Source organism: Triticum urartu, chromosome 7A (genome assembly GCF_056163025.1).
Source record: "Triticum urartu cultivar PI428250 chromosome 7A, HENAU_Tu73, whole genome shotgun sequence".
NCBI lineage: Eukaryota > Viridiplantae > Streptophyta > Magnoliopsida > Poales > Poaceae > Triticum > Triticum urartu.
The window spans coordinates 19,250,911-19,272,118 of NC_141879.1; positions in this window are offsets into that span (position 1 = coordinate 19,250,911).

The following is a 21,208-nucleotide window of genomic DNA, read 5'->3' on the forward strand; positions in this document are numbered from 1 at the left end:
CACTACTTGTGATGCTCCTGCTACTTGGCTAAATTTTATTCACTGCTGCTGATGTACTACTTGTGATGCTGCTGCTGCTGCACTACTTGTGATGCTGCTGCTACTTGTGATCTTCTGAAATAACCCCTTTCTCCTGAAATGTTGATTAATTTCCGTTTCGGTTGAGAATGGGGCACTCCTAGGTCAAGAAAATTAGCAAAGGTCATGCCCAATTTTCTTGACCTAGAAGGTGCCCGATTCTCAACTGAAACAAAAATTAATCAACATTTATAGTTTGACCTAGAAGATGCCTAATTTGTTAACTCTAGTTTAGGTGTTGAATGTTAATCTAAGTGTGTGTGATGGGGACTAAACAGATAAATCATGTCTCCCAACATTTTCAGCTAAGTGGACTCTCACACATACACTATCTAGCTTTACACTTAAGCAGTGGCGAGATCTGCTCCCTGCACACAATGTGCAACAAGCAAGCAGGTGGATCTAGGTAGCTTGGCTAGATTAGCTATGAGCCAATGTGGTCAAGTCAAAAGAGATGATGCAGATGGATGGTAGATGGATGGATGGGGATGCAGCACCACTCCACCACCTTCACTTGTCTAGCTTGTGGTTTACCCCTCACTCTCTCATGCACCAGAAGAATATGATACATACATCCACTTTGATAAACTAAAACTAGTAAGAGAAGCAGGGCAAAAAATAATTTTTGTATTTATTTTAGATCACATACACCAAATAACCTACCAGCAATACAAATCTAGTTTCAGAAACATGTGATACATACATCCACTTTGATAAGCTAAAACTAGTAAGAGCAACAGGGCAAAAAATAAATCTATGTACGATATAGGGTTGCTACAGCTATATCCTCCATCCCGTCCCACCGGAGCAAGCAAACCTACAAGCTGCTCCTCATGTTTTTCCCTCTATTAGTAGACTGGAACATCCCAATGCTGGCTAGTTTGCACCCTCTACAAGTTGCTACTGCTTCTGAATAACCTAACAACCATCGAAATCTAGTTTGAATCAGAAAAATGTGAGAAAACCCATCTATTGAGGCGGATAACTAGTTGTAGATGAGGAAGGGCATTTGAGGCCCCATCGAGTCTATGAAGATGTGATGGGTCCTGATATATTGACTTGCGGATTTATTTTTTCCTAGACTGCCTCGGTGTTGACAAACCCTAAATGATGAGACCATGATCTTGTTACTTGACAATAACCAACTTCTTGACCAAACTTTTTTCCTATTTAGAGCAAAACATGGCACACAACAATGAGGCAGGTGGTTCGGGCGGCAAGCAATTCTGGGAGCTGTCCCAGGAGATGGAGGAACAACCTCACCGCTATGAGGACGCCGCGGAAGACACCGATCCTGATTACACCACCCCTAGTAGCGTCGGGGATGACACCACTGATGGTGCCGCCGAGGATGCCACCACTGATGATGGCGGCGCACACACAGATGGCAGCCAACCGAAGAAGCAAAGGAAGGACCGGTGCCCGAATGCGCTCCGCACCGTCAAGGAGGAATTCACTCAAGTGGACTCCGACGGGAATCCAACGGAGCCCAAACATATAGTCAAGGGGTACTCGGTTCAGCTCGGGTGCATTCTCCGGAGCACCGTCTCGATCAACACCGAGAACCTTAGGCATAAGGACCGAGGGAATTTGCGCAACCTCCTCTTCACGAAGCTGCATGAACGATACAAGTTCCCCGCCGAATTTGAAAACACGCGCCTCTCAGGGAATAAAGTGAACAGTGCCGCCCTCACGAAGATGAGCACGGCCCTGTCTACTTGGAAAAGCGCGGTGAAGAGAATGATTGATAAAGGTGATAGTTATGAGAAGATCAAGGCGAAATATCCTTTGATGAGCAAAGATGAGTACAAGGAGTTCAAGATCAAGTGCGAGAGCAGTGCAACCTCCGAATCAAGTTAGTGGGGGAAAGAAATGCGGGAGTTGAACTTAGGGGAACACAAACTAGGTCCCGGCGGTTACAGAGTGGTGGAGCCTATATGGGACAAGGAGGACGCGGAGCGTGCCGAGCAAGGCCTACCGCCCCGCTTCGAGAAATACAGCGGTGACAAGCAGACCAGGAACTATGTCAGGGCCCGGTATAAGGAGGACCCGATAACAAAGGAGCTTACCACGGATCCGAAGACCAGGGCGCTTGAGCTTCTTCTGGTAAGGAATACACCCCCGCGTAATTAGCTCCATATGGTTGCACTCTAATTAATCCCCAATATTTCTAAATGGTTCACGTTCGTTTCACAGGACACTGAAAGCAGTAGCGCCGGGTCGTCTAAGAGCTCCCCTTTCGACACCCCTTTAAATAGGGCGTTGAACGTAATGAAAAACAAGGATAAGCTCACTAAGCCGACGTCAGCTGGTCGTGTGGCCGGCAAAGGCTTGTCCACAAAATGGGGGTCATACTATACCGCTGGTGTGCGGAAGGAGAAAAAGACCAGCTAGGAAAGCCAGACGCGCGAGGTTGAAGAACTCAAGGCACAAGTGGCGCGGATTCCGGAGCTTGTCCAAGAGCACGTGCAACAACAACTTGGAACGACGCTCAACGCCATGGTGCCTACGTTGATTCATGGGCTGACGGCGTGGATTGCGGGCGGCCAACAGGGGCCTCCCCCAGTTCCTAGCTTCACGGCCAGCAACTCGCACAGCGCGCAGGCGGCTCCATTGGTGTCTCCGGCGGCGCCATTGGTGTCTCCGGCGGCGGAGCCATTGGTGTCTCCGGCGCCGGCACGGGCATTGGAGCTTAATGCACCCGGGTGTACGCCGGCCGGCACCTCGCCAGCAAGCGCCCCCTCTGTCAGTTGCATGCCCTCCGTTGGCGGTGCCTCGACATTAGCCGAGCTCGACGGCATCACGGTAACTAAGCCTCTCAGCCGATGACTTCATCTCCTTGCCTTTGACTGGGCATCCCTGACGCCCTGTACATGTTTTCGTAGGGCACCACTGACGTTCCTTGCACTCTTCTGCACTTCGTGGGCGCCGAGTTGGTCGATATCGCCAAGGGCAGAATCGTTCAACCTGGCAACCCCATGTTCCATGGTAATTCGATGCCACCCACAATGTATAGGGTTGAAGTGGTTCGGGTGCTGCCAGGCTGCGACGAGCTGTTACCTCCGATTCGACCCGCTGGGGCCGACGAAGAAGATGAGATGACCCTCAGCACCTGCGTAAACTGGCCCCTGCTTTGGCCGAAGAGCCAGATTCGTTTGGGGGCGGGGGACACCACCCCACAGACAAGACCGCCAGTCGTGCCGGCGCCAAGCCATGGCAAGAACGCCGCAACGCTACCGGACCTGCCGGACATCCCTATGGCACATGATCCGGACAGACCTATGGCACAGGATCCGGATGGCGACGACAACGACAACGGTACATTTACCAAAGTTGATAAGTACTTTGCCGAACATGGGTACACTGACGAGTTTTGCGGGCCTCTTTCTCAAGAACCCAACCAAGACGACCGCGATCTAGCTGGTACGGCGGAGAAATCCAATTGCAACAGCCGTCGTCTGGCGTTCAGTTCTCAGGACACGCGTCAAGCTCCCGCCTTCACCGAGCCTCAGATAGCTGAGGTGCGAAATATTATCAGCCCCAACACGCTCAAGAAGTCGGTCTGTGAGCAGAACTCGGTCCCATTACAGGAGATCAAGAAGAAGGGACGGAAACGAAAGACTAACAAGGGCGCCGGTGCGAGCCAGCCGGCACCGAGTTCGATCCGTGCTCAGGACAGGCCACCTTCACCTAAGGATATCTCGAGGAGGGTGCATGTGGCGGGTAGGGCGATGCTACCGCCAAATATGCTGAATGCTGCAACCAGTGCTATGTGGAGTCTGCACGACAGTGTTCTTTCTTTGGAGAAGCGGCATCTCAGAGAGAAGGATGTGGCATACCCGGTTTTCGTGGCCAAGGTGCCAGAGGGCAAGGGCTTTGTGGATGGTGACATTGGGGGTACGGTCGTCCTGCGGTTTGATGACATCTTTGCTATGTTTAACCTTCATCCGCTGCACTACACCTTCGTTTGGCTGTTTTTGCTGAGTATGGAGATGCGGATCATTAGAGACAAGACCCCGGACATCGTGATAGTCGACCCCTTCTACATGCGTGCCAAGCACTTCAGCAGCGCTGGGGACCGCCAAGTTGTGAGTTCACTCCTCGAAGGCGTCATTCTGGCAAACCTAGATAAGGATAACTTCCTTGTGGCTTACTTTCCCGAGTAAGTCATCCCTTAACCGCCCCGTAACATATGATTTCTTAGATTTCGATCGTTCTTTTTTTCTAACATTCCGTGTTCTGTGCAGTGACACACATTGCACACTCGTCCTCTTAAGACCGAAATATTCCATGGCCACGTATTTAGATCCGAACCGTAACTCTAAGATAGACTACACAGATGTCAAGAAAGTTCTTGATGATGTTCTCCCCGCCTACGCCAAATCTGGAGGCACCTTCACCAGGGCAGTTCGTAAGTACGGCAAGCACATGTTCTCACACAATACGAAGTTCTGCTGCGTCAAGCAGCCGCCTGGCGGTCAGAAGGATGCCTACTACGCCCTCCATCACATGCGGGCGATCGTAAGGGACCATCATCAATTTCTGCTACCAGATAATCTCAAAGATTGGGCCGCGAGCTTGTCGGCAGTCCAGGACGCGGACCTCAGACAAGAATTCTTTCGCATCCGGTCGGAGTTTGCGGACATCATCCATCAAGATGTCCTTCATACCTCGGGGCAGTTCTTCCTCAGATATCAACCGTCCAACAGCGAGATAGATGAAATGCTACAAATGCAGGGTGACAACCACCGCGATTTCATGACCATCACGACAGACGGCGGCTTCATCCACGTTCCTGTCTGATGAGTCGAGTCGAAAGTAGTGATGTGTTGTTCTGAAACATTGATTGGCTCATGTTGTAATTATACTTTAATGAATTCGTATGTCTCTTTGGTTTGGACAGTCGTTCAACTTAGATGTAATCGATGCTATTTATTAGTAGGACCATGAATCGTGCTGTTAATGTCTTGCTTTTCTCTTCTGATCCTTTTGTTGCATACTTACATATTGCTTATGTATTGTCTGTTGTTTGGCTTGTGCATAGAGATGCCGTCATATGTCGTGTACAAGGGTAAGGTTCCCGGAGTCTACGACGACTGGGAGGAGTGTCGGAGACAGGTTCACCGTTTCAGCAGTAACAGTTACAAAGGGTACACCACTAGGGCGGAGGCCGAATGTAGATACGCCCGCTATCTAGAGGGAGAGAGGAGGGAGCGTTGGAGGAACCGGATGAAGACCAGTTTGATCGCGATGATGCTCATCGTGATGACCACAGCTCTCTTCTATGTGATGGTAGTTTAGATGATCGATATCGACTTGTAATGTGAAGGCAAACTCGATACTCGCGGTCTTGAGACTTGTAATGTTTTATCTTTGTTCGGTCTTTTGAATTCGGAGACTAATATGATGAATTGTATTCGGAGACTAATCTTCTATTGTATTCGATGAATCTGATGTTGCTGTGTGCTGCTGTCTATATTCTGTCCAATAATATATTTTGTAACCTGTGCAAAAATCAGAAAAGCAAAAAAAAAACCTAATATTCATACTAATGGCGCACCACACAAGACACTAATGGCGCACTGTGATCATCACACTAATGACGCATTAACTGCTGGTGCGCCATTAGAATGCCAAAGCACATGGGTACATATGGCCCCCTGGGAGGCATTCTAATGGCGCACTGCAGGCTATACTAATGGCACACTACGTGGTGCACCATTACAACACCAGATACTAATGGCGCACCAGTGGTGCGCCATTAGAATTTAATTCTAATGGCGTGATGCCAGTGGCGCACCGGTAGTGCACCATTAGAATGCAAATTCGGTGCGCCACTAGCATGCCTTTTCCTAGTAGTGTATGGCCCTACAGGTGCAAGCAGAATAACGCGTCTCATGAAAAACTGAATGATGCCCTGAAGAAATTCAAAGGTGCACTGCTTATGCTACAAAAGTGAACGTAGGTGCCAGCCGTTGGATAATAGTACCTGATTCTCGGCGGCGTATGGGTATCATTGTCATACTTGATAGCTAAGGATCGTCGATGGTGCTCGTGTTGCGATTGAGTTTGGGCCGGCTGTCGCCGTCGCTGAAGCGGCTCCGGTGCTACGGTTGCGGCGCCTGTCGACATACAAGAAAGCTCATCTATGGTAAGTGAACAGTTGCACGATAAAGAGAAAAACTGAAAGGAGTACAAATCGAAATAACCTGATGAGGCTGCAGCGTCGGTAAAGCAGGGCCGGTGGAGTTGAATATGGCATCCGTGGAGCGGGTCCGGTGCAGTGGATGAAGGCTTCGGCGGGCGCGTTGTACAGTGCTTTCGGTGAGGCGGATTTGTTGCGGCGGACGAGGGCTTGTATGAAGGGCCAGCGAAGGGGCGGACAAGGGAGTCAGTGAAGGGCCTACGCTGTGGTGGACGAGGGGGCCGGTTAAGCAGATCCGGTGCGGTGGACCATGATGGCGGTCAAGGAGATCTGGAGCGGTGGACAAGCCAGTCGCTGAAGCGGCTCCGGTGAAGTGGTGAGTTGGCAGTTGGGGGTTCCAAGGTGCGGATGGTAGATCCGGCGGGGTGTGAGGTCCACCGCTGCGGCGGAGGACTAGATTCGGCGGCTTGCCGTGGTTGGGGGGGTCGGGGAGGGGAAGGGGAGGGGCTCTGGGGAAGAATGTTGGGGGCAAAGTGGGGAAAACAATGGAGTTACCAAAGCAGCCCTTTTCCGTTCATGTGGCAGGGGTAAAACATGAATATCGCAGGGCTAAACTTTCGGGCGCGTGATATTTCGATGTGAGCTGGAAGTTTGAAAGCTTTTGGCGCCTAAAATTATAAGTATTCTGCTCTCGTACGGCCGACTATGATATCATGGCTGACAATTTGTTTGTTTTGCACGCAAAAAAAATGTGCAAGTTTTGAAAATCAATGTCTCCAACTCGAAACTTAGATTGTCCATTCAATTCAAATATGGATCATTGAGCTACTACAAGCAAATACCATCATACAGTCCAATTCAAATGAAATTTCAAATGTGTTTATCCTAAATATGATGACAAAAGCAAAAATGTGTATGTGTATGAATAAAGTGGATGATTATAAAGTTTGAACATGCCCGTATGTGTATATCTCTAGGTTTGATATATGAATTTGAAATCACGAAATCCCGGCTTAAAAAATGTACCTCCGTTTAAATGATTTACAAAAGCTAATGATGGAGTCGAATTCCAAAATTCCAATCTTAGGTTTGTAATTCTGGTACATCAAGGTATATCACGCATGTTCAAAAGTATCGTTATCTCATAGTACAAAATGTGAAACAAATTGACCAACCATGAGTGCACAATATCTTAATTACGCTAAAGTCCCTCAAATATAGACACCTCACTCTTTATCTGAAGTCAACCCCCCCCACACACACACACGGAGAGAGAGAAGTCGTTCTCTCCCCCAAACACCAACACACGAGCACATTAACACCCCTCTCTCTTGTAAAGTCCGGACCCCAACATAGGTCTCTATCACTTTGTCTCTCGGGCATGCACACATCTCTTCCCTCACTCTCTAGGTCTCCCGCTATCTCTCTTACCAAAGCACACGCACTATGTAGAGTGTATATTTCCCATACACACAAAACGTCACCCCTAAACGTATATCTCCCTAGTTATGTGGTTCTTGTGCACTCACCTCACACACCACCCCCACTGCAAACAAGCACACTTTGTCTCCTTGTGCACCACTCTCCTCTTTCTATCTCTCCCACATGCGGACCCGCCCCAGATCTTTCCCCGTATACATATATGTCGTGACTCTTTGCATAGCTCCCTAATGTATAATCGTTCTCGATTTCGCACATTGTTCTCTACACCATCTATTCTAGATCTCTCATGAAGTCCCTATCACACACACGATGGCTTGCTTCCCTTTCGTCTCCGTTCATAGGCCAATTTCGGACAACATCAACATTGTCTCCCTATCTATACGCCATTTATGGACACAAACAACCCCTCTCGCCCCCTCTCTTCCTCTCACACTCTCTCGCCGTCGCTAGCTCTCTCTTTCTCTCGCTCTCACACCCCTCTCCCAAACACACACTCGATGTCTCTTCCTAATAGTCTGCTCACCCCGCCCGCACCCGTGCTATCTCGCTACTACACATGTCACACCATCCCCCCTTCCCTTATACTAGGTTTACATCATCAGTGGTCTCTCTACTCCACATACACTCTCTGCCTCTCACACACAAATGCGTGCACAAACACACACAGACACGCACAAACACCCATTTACCTGGATCCTCATCTCTCCTCATGTCCGCATGTGTATCTCACACACTCACTCTCTAATTATGTATATGTGTCTCCACGTTACACAACACAAATCCCCATGTACATGTCTCTCTCTATCCTCCACACACATAGACACAAAGAATCTGTTATCATTGCCTCAGTCTCTAACATATCACACACGCACTCTCTCTCTCTCTCTCTCTCTCTCTCTCTCTCGCAAACACGCTCAACAAGGGTTTCCCCATGAAAAACTTACTGTCTATTCATGAACAGTCGTGGCAGTACGGCGAACACGATACGTGAAAAAGAATAAATCTACACGTGCTTAGACCACCTAGTATGACTACTAGGACTAGAGCAAGCCAAAAATCACGCCGCCGTCACCCTCTCCTTGTCGGTGACGGGAAAATCTTCGTTTTACACAGTCGAGAAGTCATTGTGCTAAGGCCCCACATGTCGAGGCGTTGAATAGAAAGTAGATGCTAGTTTACGGAAGCAAGTATCGATAATACGTTTGTATCTCCATACTTATATTTCTTCTCTTATAAAAAAACCGAGTTGGTGATGATGGTACGTGTGCCATCTTGCAATATAGACCGTCTGATCTATATCTGACGGATGGAAATTAAACTAAAAGATACCCGCACCCCTCTCCAAATTTGCAGACAAGGCCTTCCCTCATTCATCCTTATCTCCAACAAACCGCATTGTTGAGCAATTAATAAAGGAAGCCTCTGGAACAAACTGGCCTGGTGGCCGCTGCCGGCATCGTCAATCCCCATGCCTCCGCTCAGTCCGACCACCAACCACCATCACACCCCACTCCTCTTCACCTTATCTCATATTTCTCGAGATATCATTAGTTTTTACACATGGGATTACTCCCGCAAGGGTCAATCACAACAAGTGTTTTATAAAAAATGCATCTTAATGTTCCATGCAATGCGCGGATCTTCCTAGTGCTCCTACACAAGACTAAGTTGGTGATGCTGGTGTGTCTGCCATCCGTCGTTTCTGACTATTAGATCTACATCTAACGATTGTGAGGTAAGTTGTTGCCTTTTCTCACCAACATCCAACTTGTCTACCAATTTGTAGAAAAACCCATAATTAGTATCTTAAAACCAACCACATCCCTCCCTGACCTCACCAAAACAGCCCAAGGAATATATTCTAATTGAAACATAATATATCTCTAGTGACATATGTATATCAAAATTAGAGTGTTTTGTACCAAGTTTGTGAATAAGTATTATTCTAATTGTGATTCGTTGCAACGGACATGAACATTGCTAGTATTTCCAACCATGCATTTCTTTTCCTAGTATTCCATAGTTTCGAGTTTTCCATCAAGATATTAGTCACTCATGGTTGATATTTACTTTCAATCATGTACACATATGCACTATGTAACTAGCCTTGCTTATTCGCTTCCAAAGCTTAACTTTCACTCCTACTTACAATATGTACAGTATTTAACAAAAACTACCACTTTCAACCAGCCCTAGGAGGAATCTATTGTACAAAAAATAGCAAAAACATACCCAAAATTGCTTAATCCACGCCAAAAACTACATAGTACTCCTACCGATTAGGTTCATTTTAACCCATTTATGACAGGGTTGGCCAACATGTCCGTGCTGACGAGGCAGCTTAAACCAATACATTTTGTTTGACCGTTGACATGAGGGACCCACATCTGACCTTCAATCCTGTTATTCCCCCTCAAATCATTATTTTTGCTGAACATTACTTCAAACAGTACTGATGCGTGTTCGTCGGTGGCGCGGTGATGAGCGAGTTGGCCGCCGCTCTGCCGGACGGGCCGGACGCCGCGCTGGCCTCCGCACGGGTTGGCAGGATGGCCCGAGCGTGACTCACGACCGAGCAAGCCACCGCGCTGGCCTTCACTCGAGCTAGATGGCTGGCCTTAGCGCGGCGCGCGCGAGCAAGTCGCCGCGCTGCCGTGCCAATCTAGCTAGCAAACCTTGCAAACAAGCAGCTGGACGGAGCTATCTTGGCTAGCTAGCGGCTGTGAGCGCCGGACGGAGCTGGCATCCGGGCTGCCGCAACATGGGCTCCGCACCGCCGGCGGTTTTGACCTCACCTTCTGCCGGCGGCGGTAGCTGCGTCCCATGGCCGAGGATGACTAGGTGGACGGGCCGGAGGTAGGAGGTCACTCAAGGATTTTTGTTGGTAAGAGGAGTACAATGGTTGATAAGGTAGTCTTATCTTAAGTCTGCCACATATGCAAGTGGTAGTAGTTTCTTGGCATTTTAGTGGTTTCTTGCATTATTAGAGCAAGTACAATAGAGCTGAGTCAGCGGGTTATAAGAAATAAACTACTACTACATGTTGGCTATAAGATGGGCTGTAGATGACATGGCACTGGCTTATAGCCAGCAGCTGGCTATACTATTAACCATGCTCTTAGGGGTTTGTTGTAAGGAACAATGTACGTACTACTAGCAACAAAAGGCGATTCTAGGTTGCGTTGTACTCCAACGAGTACTACTAGTGGTCGCGGGAGTGTATACCTCGTTTTGTGGGTTCGATCCCGGCCGAACGCACGGCGGCCTTTTTTTAAATAGTATACTATCTAGATGCACCACAGAAATGGATGTATCTAGAACTAAAATACATCTAGATACATCCATACCTGCGACAAGTAATTCGGAACGGAGGGAGTACTACACTTCACTGCGAGCCAATATTTTACATGGGTAGTTTGAGTTTTGAAGTCAAACGGACGTGCGGCCCCACAATATGGGTGCACTGGAGTCTGGACAGCCTAGCCACGTGAACGGGTTTTTCTTCCCAGCATCCCGTGGCTCGTGTGCTCGCCCTAGCCGCACCTCGCTTGCAGCTTCTAGCTAGTAGCATATTTAAACTAGCGCCTCCCAATTAAGCCCGAGGTGCCGGAAAAGCCTGGCGGGGCATTGGGAACTGTGCAATATGGCTCTGTACGTAAAGTGCCTGTTTATCAGCATGCATGGACTTCACTCTATTATCAGCTCTACTATAAAAGAAATTCCTCTTGACGTGTTTTTTTTGAAACGGAGGCAAAAGCTTTGCTTCATCTCATTCATAAAGAAGGAACTACTAACAAAGTTCGACGAGATCCATTACACCTCCACAAATGGAAGCGAAAAGCCTAGTCTCGCTGTATCAAATAACTCAAATGTTCTGTCCCCGCAGTAACCGTCGCTGATAAACAGGCTGCTAGTGTGTGCGTGAGAGGAGCGGCTGAGTAGGCCAGCTACGTGAGAGGAGCGGCTAAATAGAGCACCGAGAGTACCCACTAGGCCACTACGCAGGTGTACTCCCCCTGCATTGGTAGTACAGCGATGGTTCTAGAGAACAGTAGTACCCTCCACTTCCAACTGTAGCTCCTTGGCCCTGAGATTCAAGAGTTCAAAACTGGTGCACTATATAAGACTAGACTAGAAGTACAGTACTCCCTCCTTTCCGGTTTATAGGGCTCATCTCAAAATTTTAGTTTTTCCATTTTATATGGCTCAATTTGGTTGTTTCCCATCACATGTTCAGATTCCAAGGTGCATTAAATCATTACATGCAAGTATTAAGAGAAAATTAACCAATGAATGTAATTTATGCATGCATGCATTGCAATTAATGCATTGGTAAACATACTTTTTGAGGAAAACAAGAGCATTAATTGGTGCTTTTTTGAGGAGTAGTAGAGAAAAGTAGTACTAGTACTGCTACTGTACGAGTACGTACTCCTCTGTTACATAATGTACGATGTTTTTGACACTAGTTGGCATGTACAAAAAATGGCAAAAACATACCAAAAATTTCTTAATCCACGCCAAAAACTACTACCTAGTTCCAAAAATTTCTTACTAGTGCTATTATTTACAGTATAATGCAATTCCATAACGTTCCATAATGCTAGTACTAGTACTCCATGGTACCAAAAACTACTACCTAGTGCCAAAAATTTCTTACTAGTGCTATTATTTAGAGTAGTAAGTAATAGCCTCACACCTTCGCTAAGGAACGATCTACAGTTGGAAGGGACGAGGCCCTGCGGTTACTACGCTCTTATCTCCTCCTCGCCAGTTCCCCTCCCCCCGAAGAGAAGGCAATTCGTCGCTGCTCCCATGGATTCGCCAGGCGGTTCTCCTCCTCGTCCGGGCTGGGAGACCTTGGACGACGATTCTCTGGGAGAAATCACACGCCGCTCCGACGTCCTCACCGCCGCAAGACTCGGTGCTTCCTGCACCAACTTTTTCAAGATGCTGCTTAAACAGGCTTGGGAAAAGGCCATGCTTGTTGGTCTTCCATGCGTCCTCGAGGAGAAGGTTCTTCTATGGGACAATTCTTCGAACAGTCCACCGCTCCCTGGCCATGGTTGCACGTTGACTCCGCTAGAGTTGACGACGTTGAGAGGTAGTCGGATTTTGTCCGATGAGCAGGTCAGTAATGGAGTTTGATCATGTAGTACTTAGTTATTCCATTTCCATCCCGTAATTTCTCCGCTGCCCACCGTCTTATATATAGGTCTGGGTCGGTGCCAACGAAGATTGGCTTGCATACCTCCGGCCGGATACCACCATGATTTTGCACAACATCCACAGCAGTGCGGCCGTTTCGTTCGACCCCTTCTCCACCATTGGGATCGGCCTTCCGGACTGGCTGGGAAAAATACGTATGATGATGCCTACATGAGATTGAAGAAGATAGAAATTGCGGACCCGCCGACAAAGCGACGCGGCTACGACAATTACTATCTCATCGCGGTGTTCAACATAAGGATTGCCATCAATGCATGAGGCAGTAACGGCAGAGGCTGATGCACGTTGGTGGCGGCAGATTTGTACCCCTACACGTTTGAAGATGCCGTGCATCATCTAGGACGCATCTTCGCGGTGACAAGCCAGGGGACTTGTTTCATCTAGTTGACATCCTACGGTACGGGAGATTACAAACGGAATGCACAAACCATCATTTGCATCCCTAATGGTACTCCATTATTTTGCAGGGACCAGTCATCCCCGGATCAAAATAAGATCGCCGATCCTGGATGTGCATTTGCATCCACGATTTGGTCTAACCTGGAACCTTGTAGCTGACTTTGGCATATTGGGATCAACTATCTTAGCAGTCGTTACCCATGGTACCACTGATGTGCAACATGGTCACATAATCTACCACGATTGGACCGTCACCATCTACCCAGGTATTCCATTTTTTAACCCTCTCGCCTTCTCTTTCATTGTTGTACTAGTAGTATACTTTGTAGTACTAGTAGGAGTACTTTTTACCTTGGAGGACGCGTATAGCTAGCTAGGCCCTTGAAGACTTGAACCCACTAGCTGCCACCATTTTTTTCCATGTCTTACTATCTCATCCATGTAGCCAAGAGTGGCTATATATAATAAGCTGGTTATTTTACTTCCTCTATAACGGAGTAGTACTATTTGTTGCACAGTATTACTGACCGCCACATTTGAGCACAACATTATTATGCATGGACCTTGACTATGTACGTCACCATGTGTCTAGATCTGGGATGCCGCGTGTACCAGATGAACGGTGCCGAGTTCGACCCCCGTGATTCTACGTGGGTGCCGAGGAACACTCTTGGAGAGTACTCGCTTTTCATCGGGGACAGCTACCCCATTGTGAAGCGGATGCCACCTTCCGTGCACGACACGGAAGGCCTGCCGTTCATGAAGCATGGTTGTGTCTTCAGTGCGCGCCGCCGGATGGACGACATGCTGGGACACGCTATCCCTGATTTATGCCGCTTCAGCTTGGATGAGTCTCCATCATGTGGAACCAGACTACAAAGCTTCGACAATGATTCCCGTTGCCCACCGCTATGGATCCTGCCATCCATGAAGAACACCTGGGACTGGAACCTGGAGGAGGACATGTAGCCCATCTATAACGTGTAAGTGGAGTACGGTAATTGTGAACGGTAGCGCTGTGAATATATGTAGACTAGTCATGCACAAATTTATCACATGTAAATGTGTTATGTCTACGTGCAACTTGTGTGGTTGTTGCACGGGCTCCAACACGCTCTTTGAGAAAAAAAGGTGGCACAACTTTGGATATACGTGACGTGGCGGCATCATACAGTAGCATCGTTCGCTATAGTTGTACTAGTACACTCCTACTAGGACGACAACTCCTATAAAACCTTGCGCTTGGCTCTTTGCCTCTTCGGGAGGTTCAACAGTTCGTATTCGTGTGAACCTTGCACTTGGCTCTTCGCCTCTTCGGAAGGTCCAACAATGATGATACTACAGTACAATATGCTTCTGGCAATCTGACACCGATTGAACTGCTGCACGTCCACCGCGAGGGCGAGGGCGAGGGAGAGGGAGAGGGCGTTGTAGTCAAAACCATCTCCTCGTCCTGCGAACCACCACACGCGTGGGCGAGGGAGAGGCGTAGCAAGCAAGCTTCTCCTCGTTCGGCGAGTTGACGGGACACATCAAAGCAGTACTAGTACTAGTAGTAGTAGTCCATATTGCGTCCTTTCCGATTAATATGGCTTAATTTGAAACGAGAAAAATACACTGGCGGTCAACGTATGTAACAGTACGCTCTTTACAGTCACTATATATAGTTTTGCGGCGATTATGCGATCACTAGCTCATCGTAGAGCACCGTATTGCACCCTACTGACCGGCCACATAGTCGACGTGGCACTTTGTTGACTGGTTAAATTGTCACCTAGTTTCTGGGTCCCACCTGTCAGTTGGCAGAGCAAAGAAATCAGTTAAACAAAACTTTACACAGGCGCGACACGAGTCCAACCCTTGCGCGTGAACCGCCCTGGCTGTGTATGTGAGTGCATGCACGTGTCCTCCCTCGGTCTTCCAACAAAGAGTGTACTACATGATGTACATCTACACTTCCAATGCATTTAGCCTTTAATCTAATAAATCAATATTTATTGACTAATGCACCAACTTGTGCTGTAGGTATAGGCTACATGTCTATCCTTAATTACAGCATGCAACGGCCTTCATTTAATCTTCTTATCTCAATGGTCGCATGCACACATAAGTCTGCTACTTTTGGGCGTTAATTATGCCCTCGTCAATGTGTATATCTCTAAATGTGCAGTCTTTCACGGACGTAGGGAGTAGGTTGAGCACTTGAGCATGAGCGTGTGTGTTGCGTCGTGTGTTGTGTGCCGCATGGGTGCGTGAGTGTTGCGTGCGTCCAAGTGTACGTGTGAGTGTTGCATGTTGCATGCATGGGGCTTACTCCCTCCCATTGACATGTTCATATTTCAAGCTTCCTCTGTTCCCAACATATCGTGATACTCCCTCTGTTCCCAAATATAGTACAAAGTTGAGTCATCTATTTTGGAACAGTGGGAGTAGTACGGAGTAAAAGCCTCCTTTTGTTCTCAAATACGGAGTATTTGTCATTCTACAGATTTCAACAAGTGACTAGGTACGGAGCAAAATGAGTGAAGTGAGCGTAGAGGCATAGGGATACTGTAGAAAGGAAGTCCTCGCGAGCCATTTATTCCCCATCTCGGTCAGAGAGAACTGTTCAACTAGTCTTCGCAGTGAAGTGACAATACACGCTGCAGCAGATGGGACACGTAATTAATAAGCTGAACCAGCGTGTTGGTGTTACTAAATCAGCCTTACCCAGTACTGCCATCATGTTTGCCAGTAGAGCACGCTTCCGCAAATACGCCTACGCACCTCTGTCCTCCATTAACTGACATATGGGCCCTGTTGCGGTAGACCCACATGTCATCGGTGTAACTATTTACACTCCGAATGACGGTATATCCTGGTAGTAGTACTAGTAGAATTGAGATTGAATGCACTTTCTTCCCCGTCTTCCACTCTTCTTCCTCCTCTCTTCCACATCGTTGGCCGCACACCATTTACCCCTGCTCATTGCTCGCCCGCCCGCGCCATCTTCCTTGGTAGCTCGCGCGTACCATATCCGCCCGCTCACTGCTCGGCCACACGAGGAGAAGCTTCTTCGCTCGCCCTCCCGAATCCACTTCCCCGCTGGCTCGCAGGCACCGAAAACCCCAATGGCAGAACCGGCTAACACGCAGAGCCGCGATTGGAATTCCCTCCCCGATGTTCTCTTGGAGCAGATCTGTAGTCGTATGGACCTAGTCAGCACCGTCCGTCTGGCCGCATGCTCGGTGTCTTTGTACCGTCTACTCGTCTGCAACCGGCCGGCTCTTTTCAAGACAACCTGCTTGCTGATGCCCGATCCTCGCAGGTGGCCCAGACACCGACTTGACGATCCTACGGAGGTTGCCGTGGTGCCCCTCGACATGCTACCACTACCTGTCCACCTGCCCTTCATGCACGGCCACTACTGGGCGGGCATGAAGGCCAACTGGGTCGTCCTCATCCACCAATCTGGTAGTCCATGGCGTCTCGTGGATTTCTACACCCAGCGAGAGATCACCCTTCCATCTTTGGATACCGCCGCCATCGAGCCTCGCGGCCCGCCGGACACTCCTGCCTACTACGCACGAGACGCGTCAAGCTTTTGGCTCGACCTCTGTTTGCAGAAAGTTGTAATCTGTGAAGTGCCCACACCATCAGAAGACTACATGGATTACAAGCTCATTGCCTTGTTCAACAAGGGATTAGTCTATCTGGAATCCGGTCGCCATACATGGTTATGGCTCATCATCAATCCTGTTGAGGAAACATTTCTGTCTGATGCTATAGTGCATGATGGCATCGTTTACGCGGTCGACGCATAGATTGGCTACCTATACTGGTGGATCTATCGTTGTGTAATTGTTGTATCTCATCTCATCTTTACCTTATGAATACGACTGCCTGTTCATTTGTTACAAATTTAGAATGCATAGCATATCTATAACCACATCATTACTATATGTTCCTCTCATTTCCTAGATTTTTATGACCCCACATGTTATTGTTAGAGTTGATATGAGAACAATTGGCATCTAATGATTGTTAGAATACATATTATGAGCATAACATCATGATTGCTATATGTTACTCTTGTTTACAAGATTTTTATAACAACGCATGTTATTGCTTAGAGCTGATACTAGGAAACATGCCCGTGCGTTGCTATGGCGCAGAGGGGCAATGGTTGGAGAGAGGGAGGTGCATGGAGGACTTCCGCCGAGTGCATTTTTTCTCGACTTTGAAGCACATTTCTTCAAGAGTTTGGTTACTAATTCAAATAATTTTTTAAGTAAGAGCACACATGATGTTTATTGTCTGACTATAATATGACGTTGTAGATTAGACCATCAATATATAGTGACAACACATTTCTCACAATTGCTCTTGTTTCTCCATAGCGTTATTGTTTGTGTCAAAAGGATGTATAAGGTCGTTGCATGGTTCCTTCGTACCACCTTCAACATGACCATCTTCAGGGACAGACATCTTCTTTCTGATCTGGAACAATAACTTTCTTGAGAACAATTAAAGACTTTGTGGCTATGACATGTAAATGCCTATGTTTTGGCGCTGATGGTTTATTATGCACTCGTATAAACCAAAATCAGCTGTAACATCCCAAATTTTCAATTTGGAATGTTATACATTAGATCATCGTTGCATATCATATTTTATTTTTGCATTTTGGTTGATCCTAGAAAATTCTACGCAACTCAAGGACCCATGGAGAGAGGTGGGGATTTCGTTATTTTCATATTTGAGTTTTCTCAAATTTTGAGAATAGGATCATTTGATTTTATTTATTTTATCATCAATTATTTCTATTACAAAAATATGAGAGAGGGAATAAAATGACTTTCCCAAAATAGAGAAATATTGAGGATTTAATAATAAAATCAAACAAGATTTTATTTCGGAGTTTTTCGGTGTTTTATTTGAATTTAGGAAAAATGTGCGTTTTTCAAAATTGCATTTAGGCCCCAAATAAATGTTCACTTTGTCGGTCTTGATTTTAGAAGCCCGGGAAAATTTATTTCGGGATTTTTGGAGTCCGTTTAGAATTTCTTTTTATTTTTTTTCCAAGCAGAAATAAATTTAAAAAAAAAACTGACCTAGAAGGCCGTGTCCGACTAGGACTCTGGCCCGACTAGGCTTTATAAGCCGAGGCCCAGCCTCGGGGAACCCTAGCCGCCCCAGCCCCCAACCCTAGCCGCCGCCCGGTCCCGTCGCCGCCGCTGCCGCTGCCCGCCGCCCGCCCGCGCCGCCGCCGCCGCTGCCCGCCGCCCGCGCCGCCGTCGCCATCCGCCCGCGCCGGCGCCCCGCGCCGCCGTCGCCGGACGCCGCCGCCGCCGCCAAGGTTCGACGCCGCGCCTCGTTTTTCGTGCCTTCAGTTTTAAAAAAAGCCGATCGGTTTTCGTCGGTTTAATAGATTTATTTTTTTAAATAGATCGTTTTTCCGGTTTATTTATTTTAGCGAGCGTTCGTCATTTTTCTTTTTCTCGGATTAAATCCGTGATTTTTTTTATCGCGATTCCTGATCCGATTTTCGTTTTAGTTTAACTTTTCGCTCGTTTATCGGAATTAGGCGATTCAAGCGCCTAGAGTTTCATCTCGAAACCCTCTATCCGTTTAACCAACTTAAACAAGATGTTGCTATTGTAAAATTTGCCCTAGATCCAGATTACTAGAACAAAGTTGTTTTCTTTCGCCGTTTGTCTTTCGTTGTTTCGTTCGATTTGATTCTTTTGCCAACCGGAGTTCTTAAGTTGAACCTTCTGGTTAGATCTCTTATTCGAGTTTTACCTGTGCATTAGTTGAGTACTTATTGTATGCTTGTTTGTTTGTCCGCATTAGAGTATTCGGAGTGCGCCGCCTGTTACTTCGAATCGCTAGGTTTCCTGGATCATCAGCAAGGCAAGTAACACTTTGATCATACCTTTTCTACTACCCAGTTTTATTGCATTAGATCAATCCTCACACATTGCATGATTAGGATCTAATTAAATTGTGGGATGGAAAGTAGATGAGGTAGTACCTATTACCTGTTTATTATCAAACCTTTGGGAGTTACTTCTACGTTTGCTTATTATGCCATGCTATGCTAGTAGACGTGGATTGGGTGAGTGATATCCATGACAGATGTGAGATTGATAATTAATGGTTTACTAAGGTGGCAACTTAAACACACATCTGGGTGGATTGAGGCACCTGGGTATTCCAGGACTTGCTTGTTTTCTTTTGGACCGCCACCCAGGCTCAAAGGGATCATGAGACTATTCATACTAGAAACTTCCGTGTGCAGCCACAAGCTATTATGGGTTCTAGCATAGTTGACTACGTTGTGCGAACTCTTACAGTGGTAGACTAGCAGATGCAGGGGATGTAGGTGGTATGGTCTACCCGATCGTAAGGTGCTAGCGCTTCTGAAAGACTATGTCTCGGTCATCCGTCTTCTCAAACACCATGTAGTGCGAGAAAGCAAACGGAGGCGATCGAGTCTTGTGGGGAAAAGTGCGCAAACCTCTGCAGAGTGTAACAAACTAATCATGGTTAGCCGTGTCCCCGGTTATGGACATCTTGAGTATCTAGTACTTGGATTATCATGTGAATCTCAACATGTTGCTTTAAATTAATTTTTGTTGGGTTATGTTTAATGATGATGCTTAATTGGGATTGAGAATGCTGTCAACCATTCTCAATGTTTAACAACCACCTTGATAGTAATTAAAATTTTATTCCTTTGAAGTAGGGAAAAATTGGCTTTACGCAAAACCGTAACCATAGAGCTTTCCACCAGCCAAATATGCATATAGTATAGTTGTTTCATTCCATTACTCTCTATGTGTTACCTTGCCCGCATATTCCATGTGCTGACCCGTTTTTGGGCTGCAACGTTAATGTTGCAGACTTTTCAGACGACGATTAAGGAGTTTTTAGCTCGTGGTTCTATACTCAGTGATGCCGTTGGAGTTGATGGACTCACTTATCTTCCAAGCCTTCCGCTGTTATCGTTATTAGATGGCCTTAAGCCATATTTATTGTAATAAGTTCTCTTTTGAGATATTCGATGTAATAAGTGTGTGATTGCTACTCTGCTATAAATCCTCCGAGTACTGTGTGGTGTCAGCATTACTGATCCAGGGATGACACCGGAGCACAGAGATCAGACTGTTTGAGGTCTGGTCGCTACAGAGATGGTATCAGAACACACGCTGACTGTAGGACACGACCACTAAGCTAAAGACCTAGATCACTACTCACTCTCTTCTCTTCTAACCTCTCATCTTTTCTATTCTTTAGGTTGGCGGATGCAAGGAACAAGTTTACGCAACCGAATGAAGATGCACCCTTTGGACGCCACTTGAAGGAAGTCACTAGATACCTGAACATAGGAGTACCAAGCTTCACGGGAACCTACAATGCCACTTTACCTGAAGAAGAGCGCTGGATGATCCAAGTTCAAGTTCCAGGAAGGACGTTCATGCCAGTCACTGAGCCCATAGAATTTTCTTTTGATGCACCAACTTGGAGTCTAGGAAAGAGCATGGCAGCTCACATCACCATGGGACACATTGGAGAAGTTTACCGCAAGGACCTCAGGGATACTATCTACCAGATTGTGGGCGCCGAGATGAACACTGGGAGATGATCAGCACCAGGAATGATAGATCAATTGCAGCTTTTATCCAAGAGATAAACCAGCACATTCGGCGACAGGAGAACCAGATGTGCGCCGACATGATAGAACTGAAGAAGGCTAAGACCAGAATCAAGGAACTGGAGGAAGAACTCAAGGCTACAAGTGAAGATTATGAAGAGGAAATTGAAGTATTGGTGGATAAGAATGTCGACCTAACAAAGAAGATTGGAATATTTATGGGAGGCCCGACGCCAGTAGAGGAAGACGAAGAACCCATGGAGATTAGCTCGGAA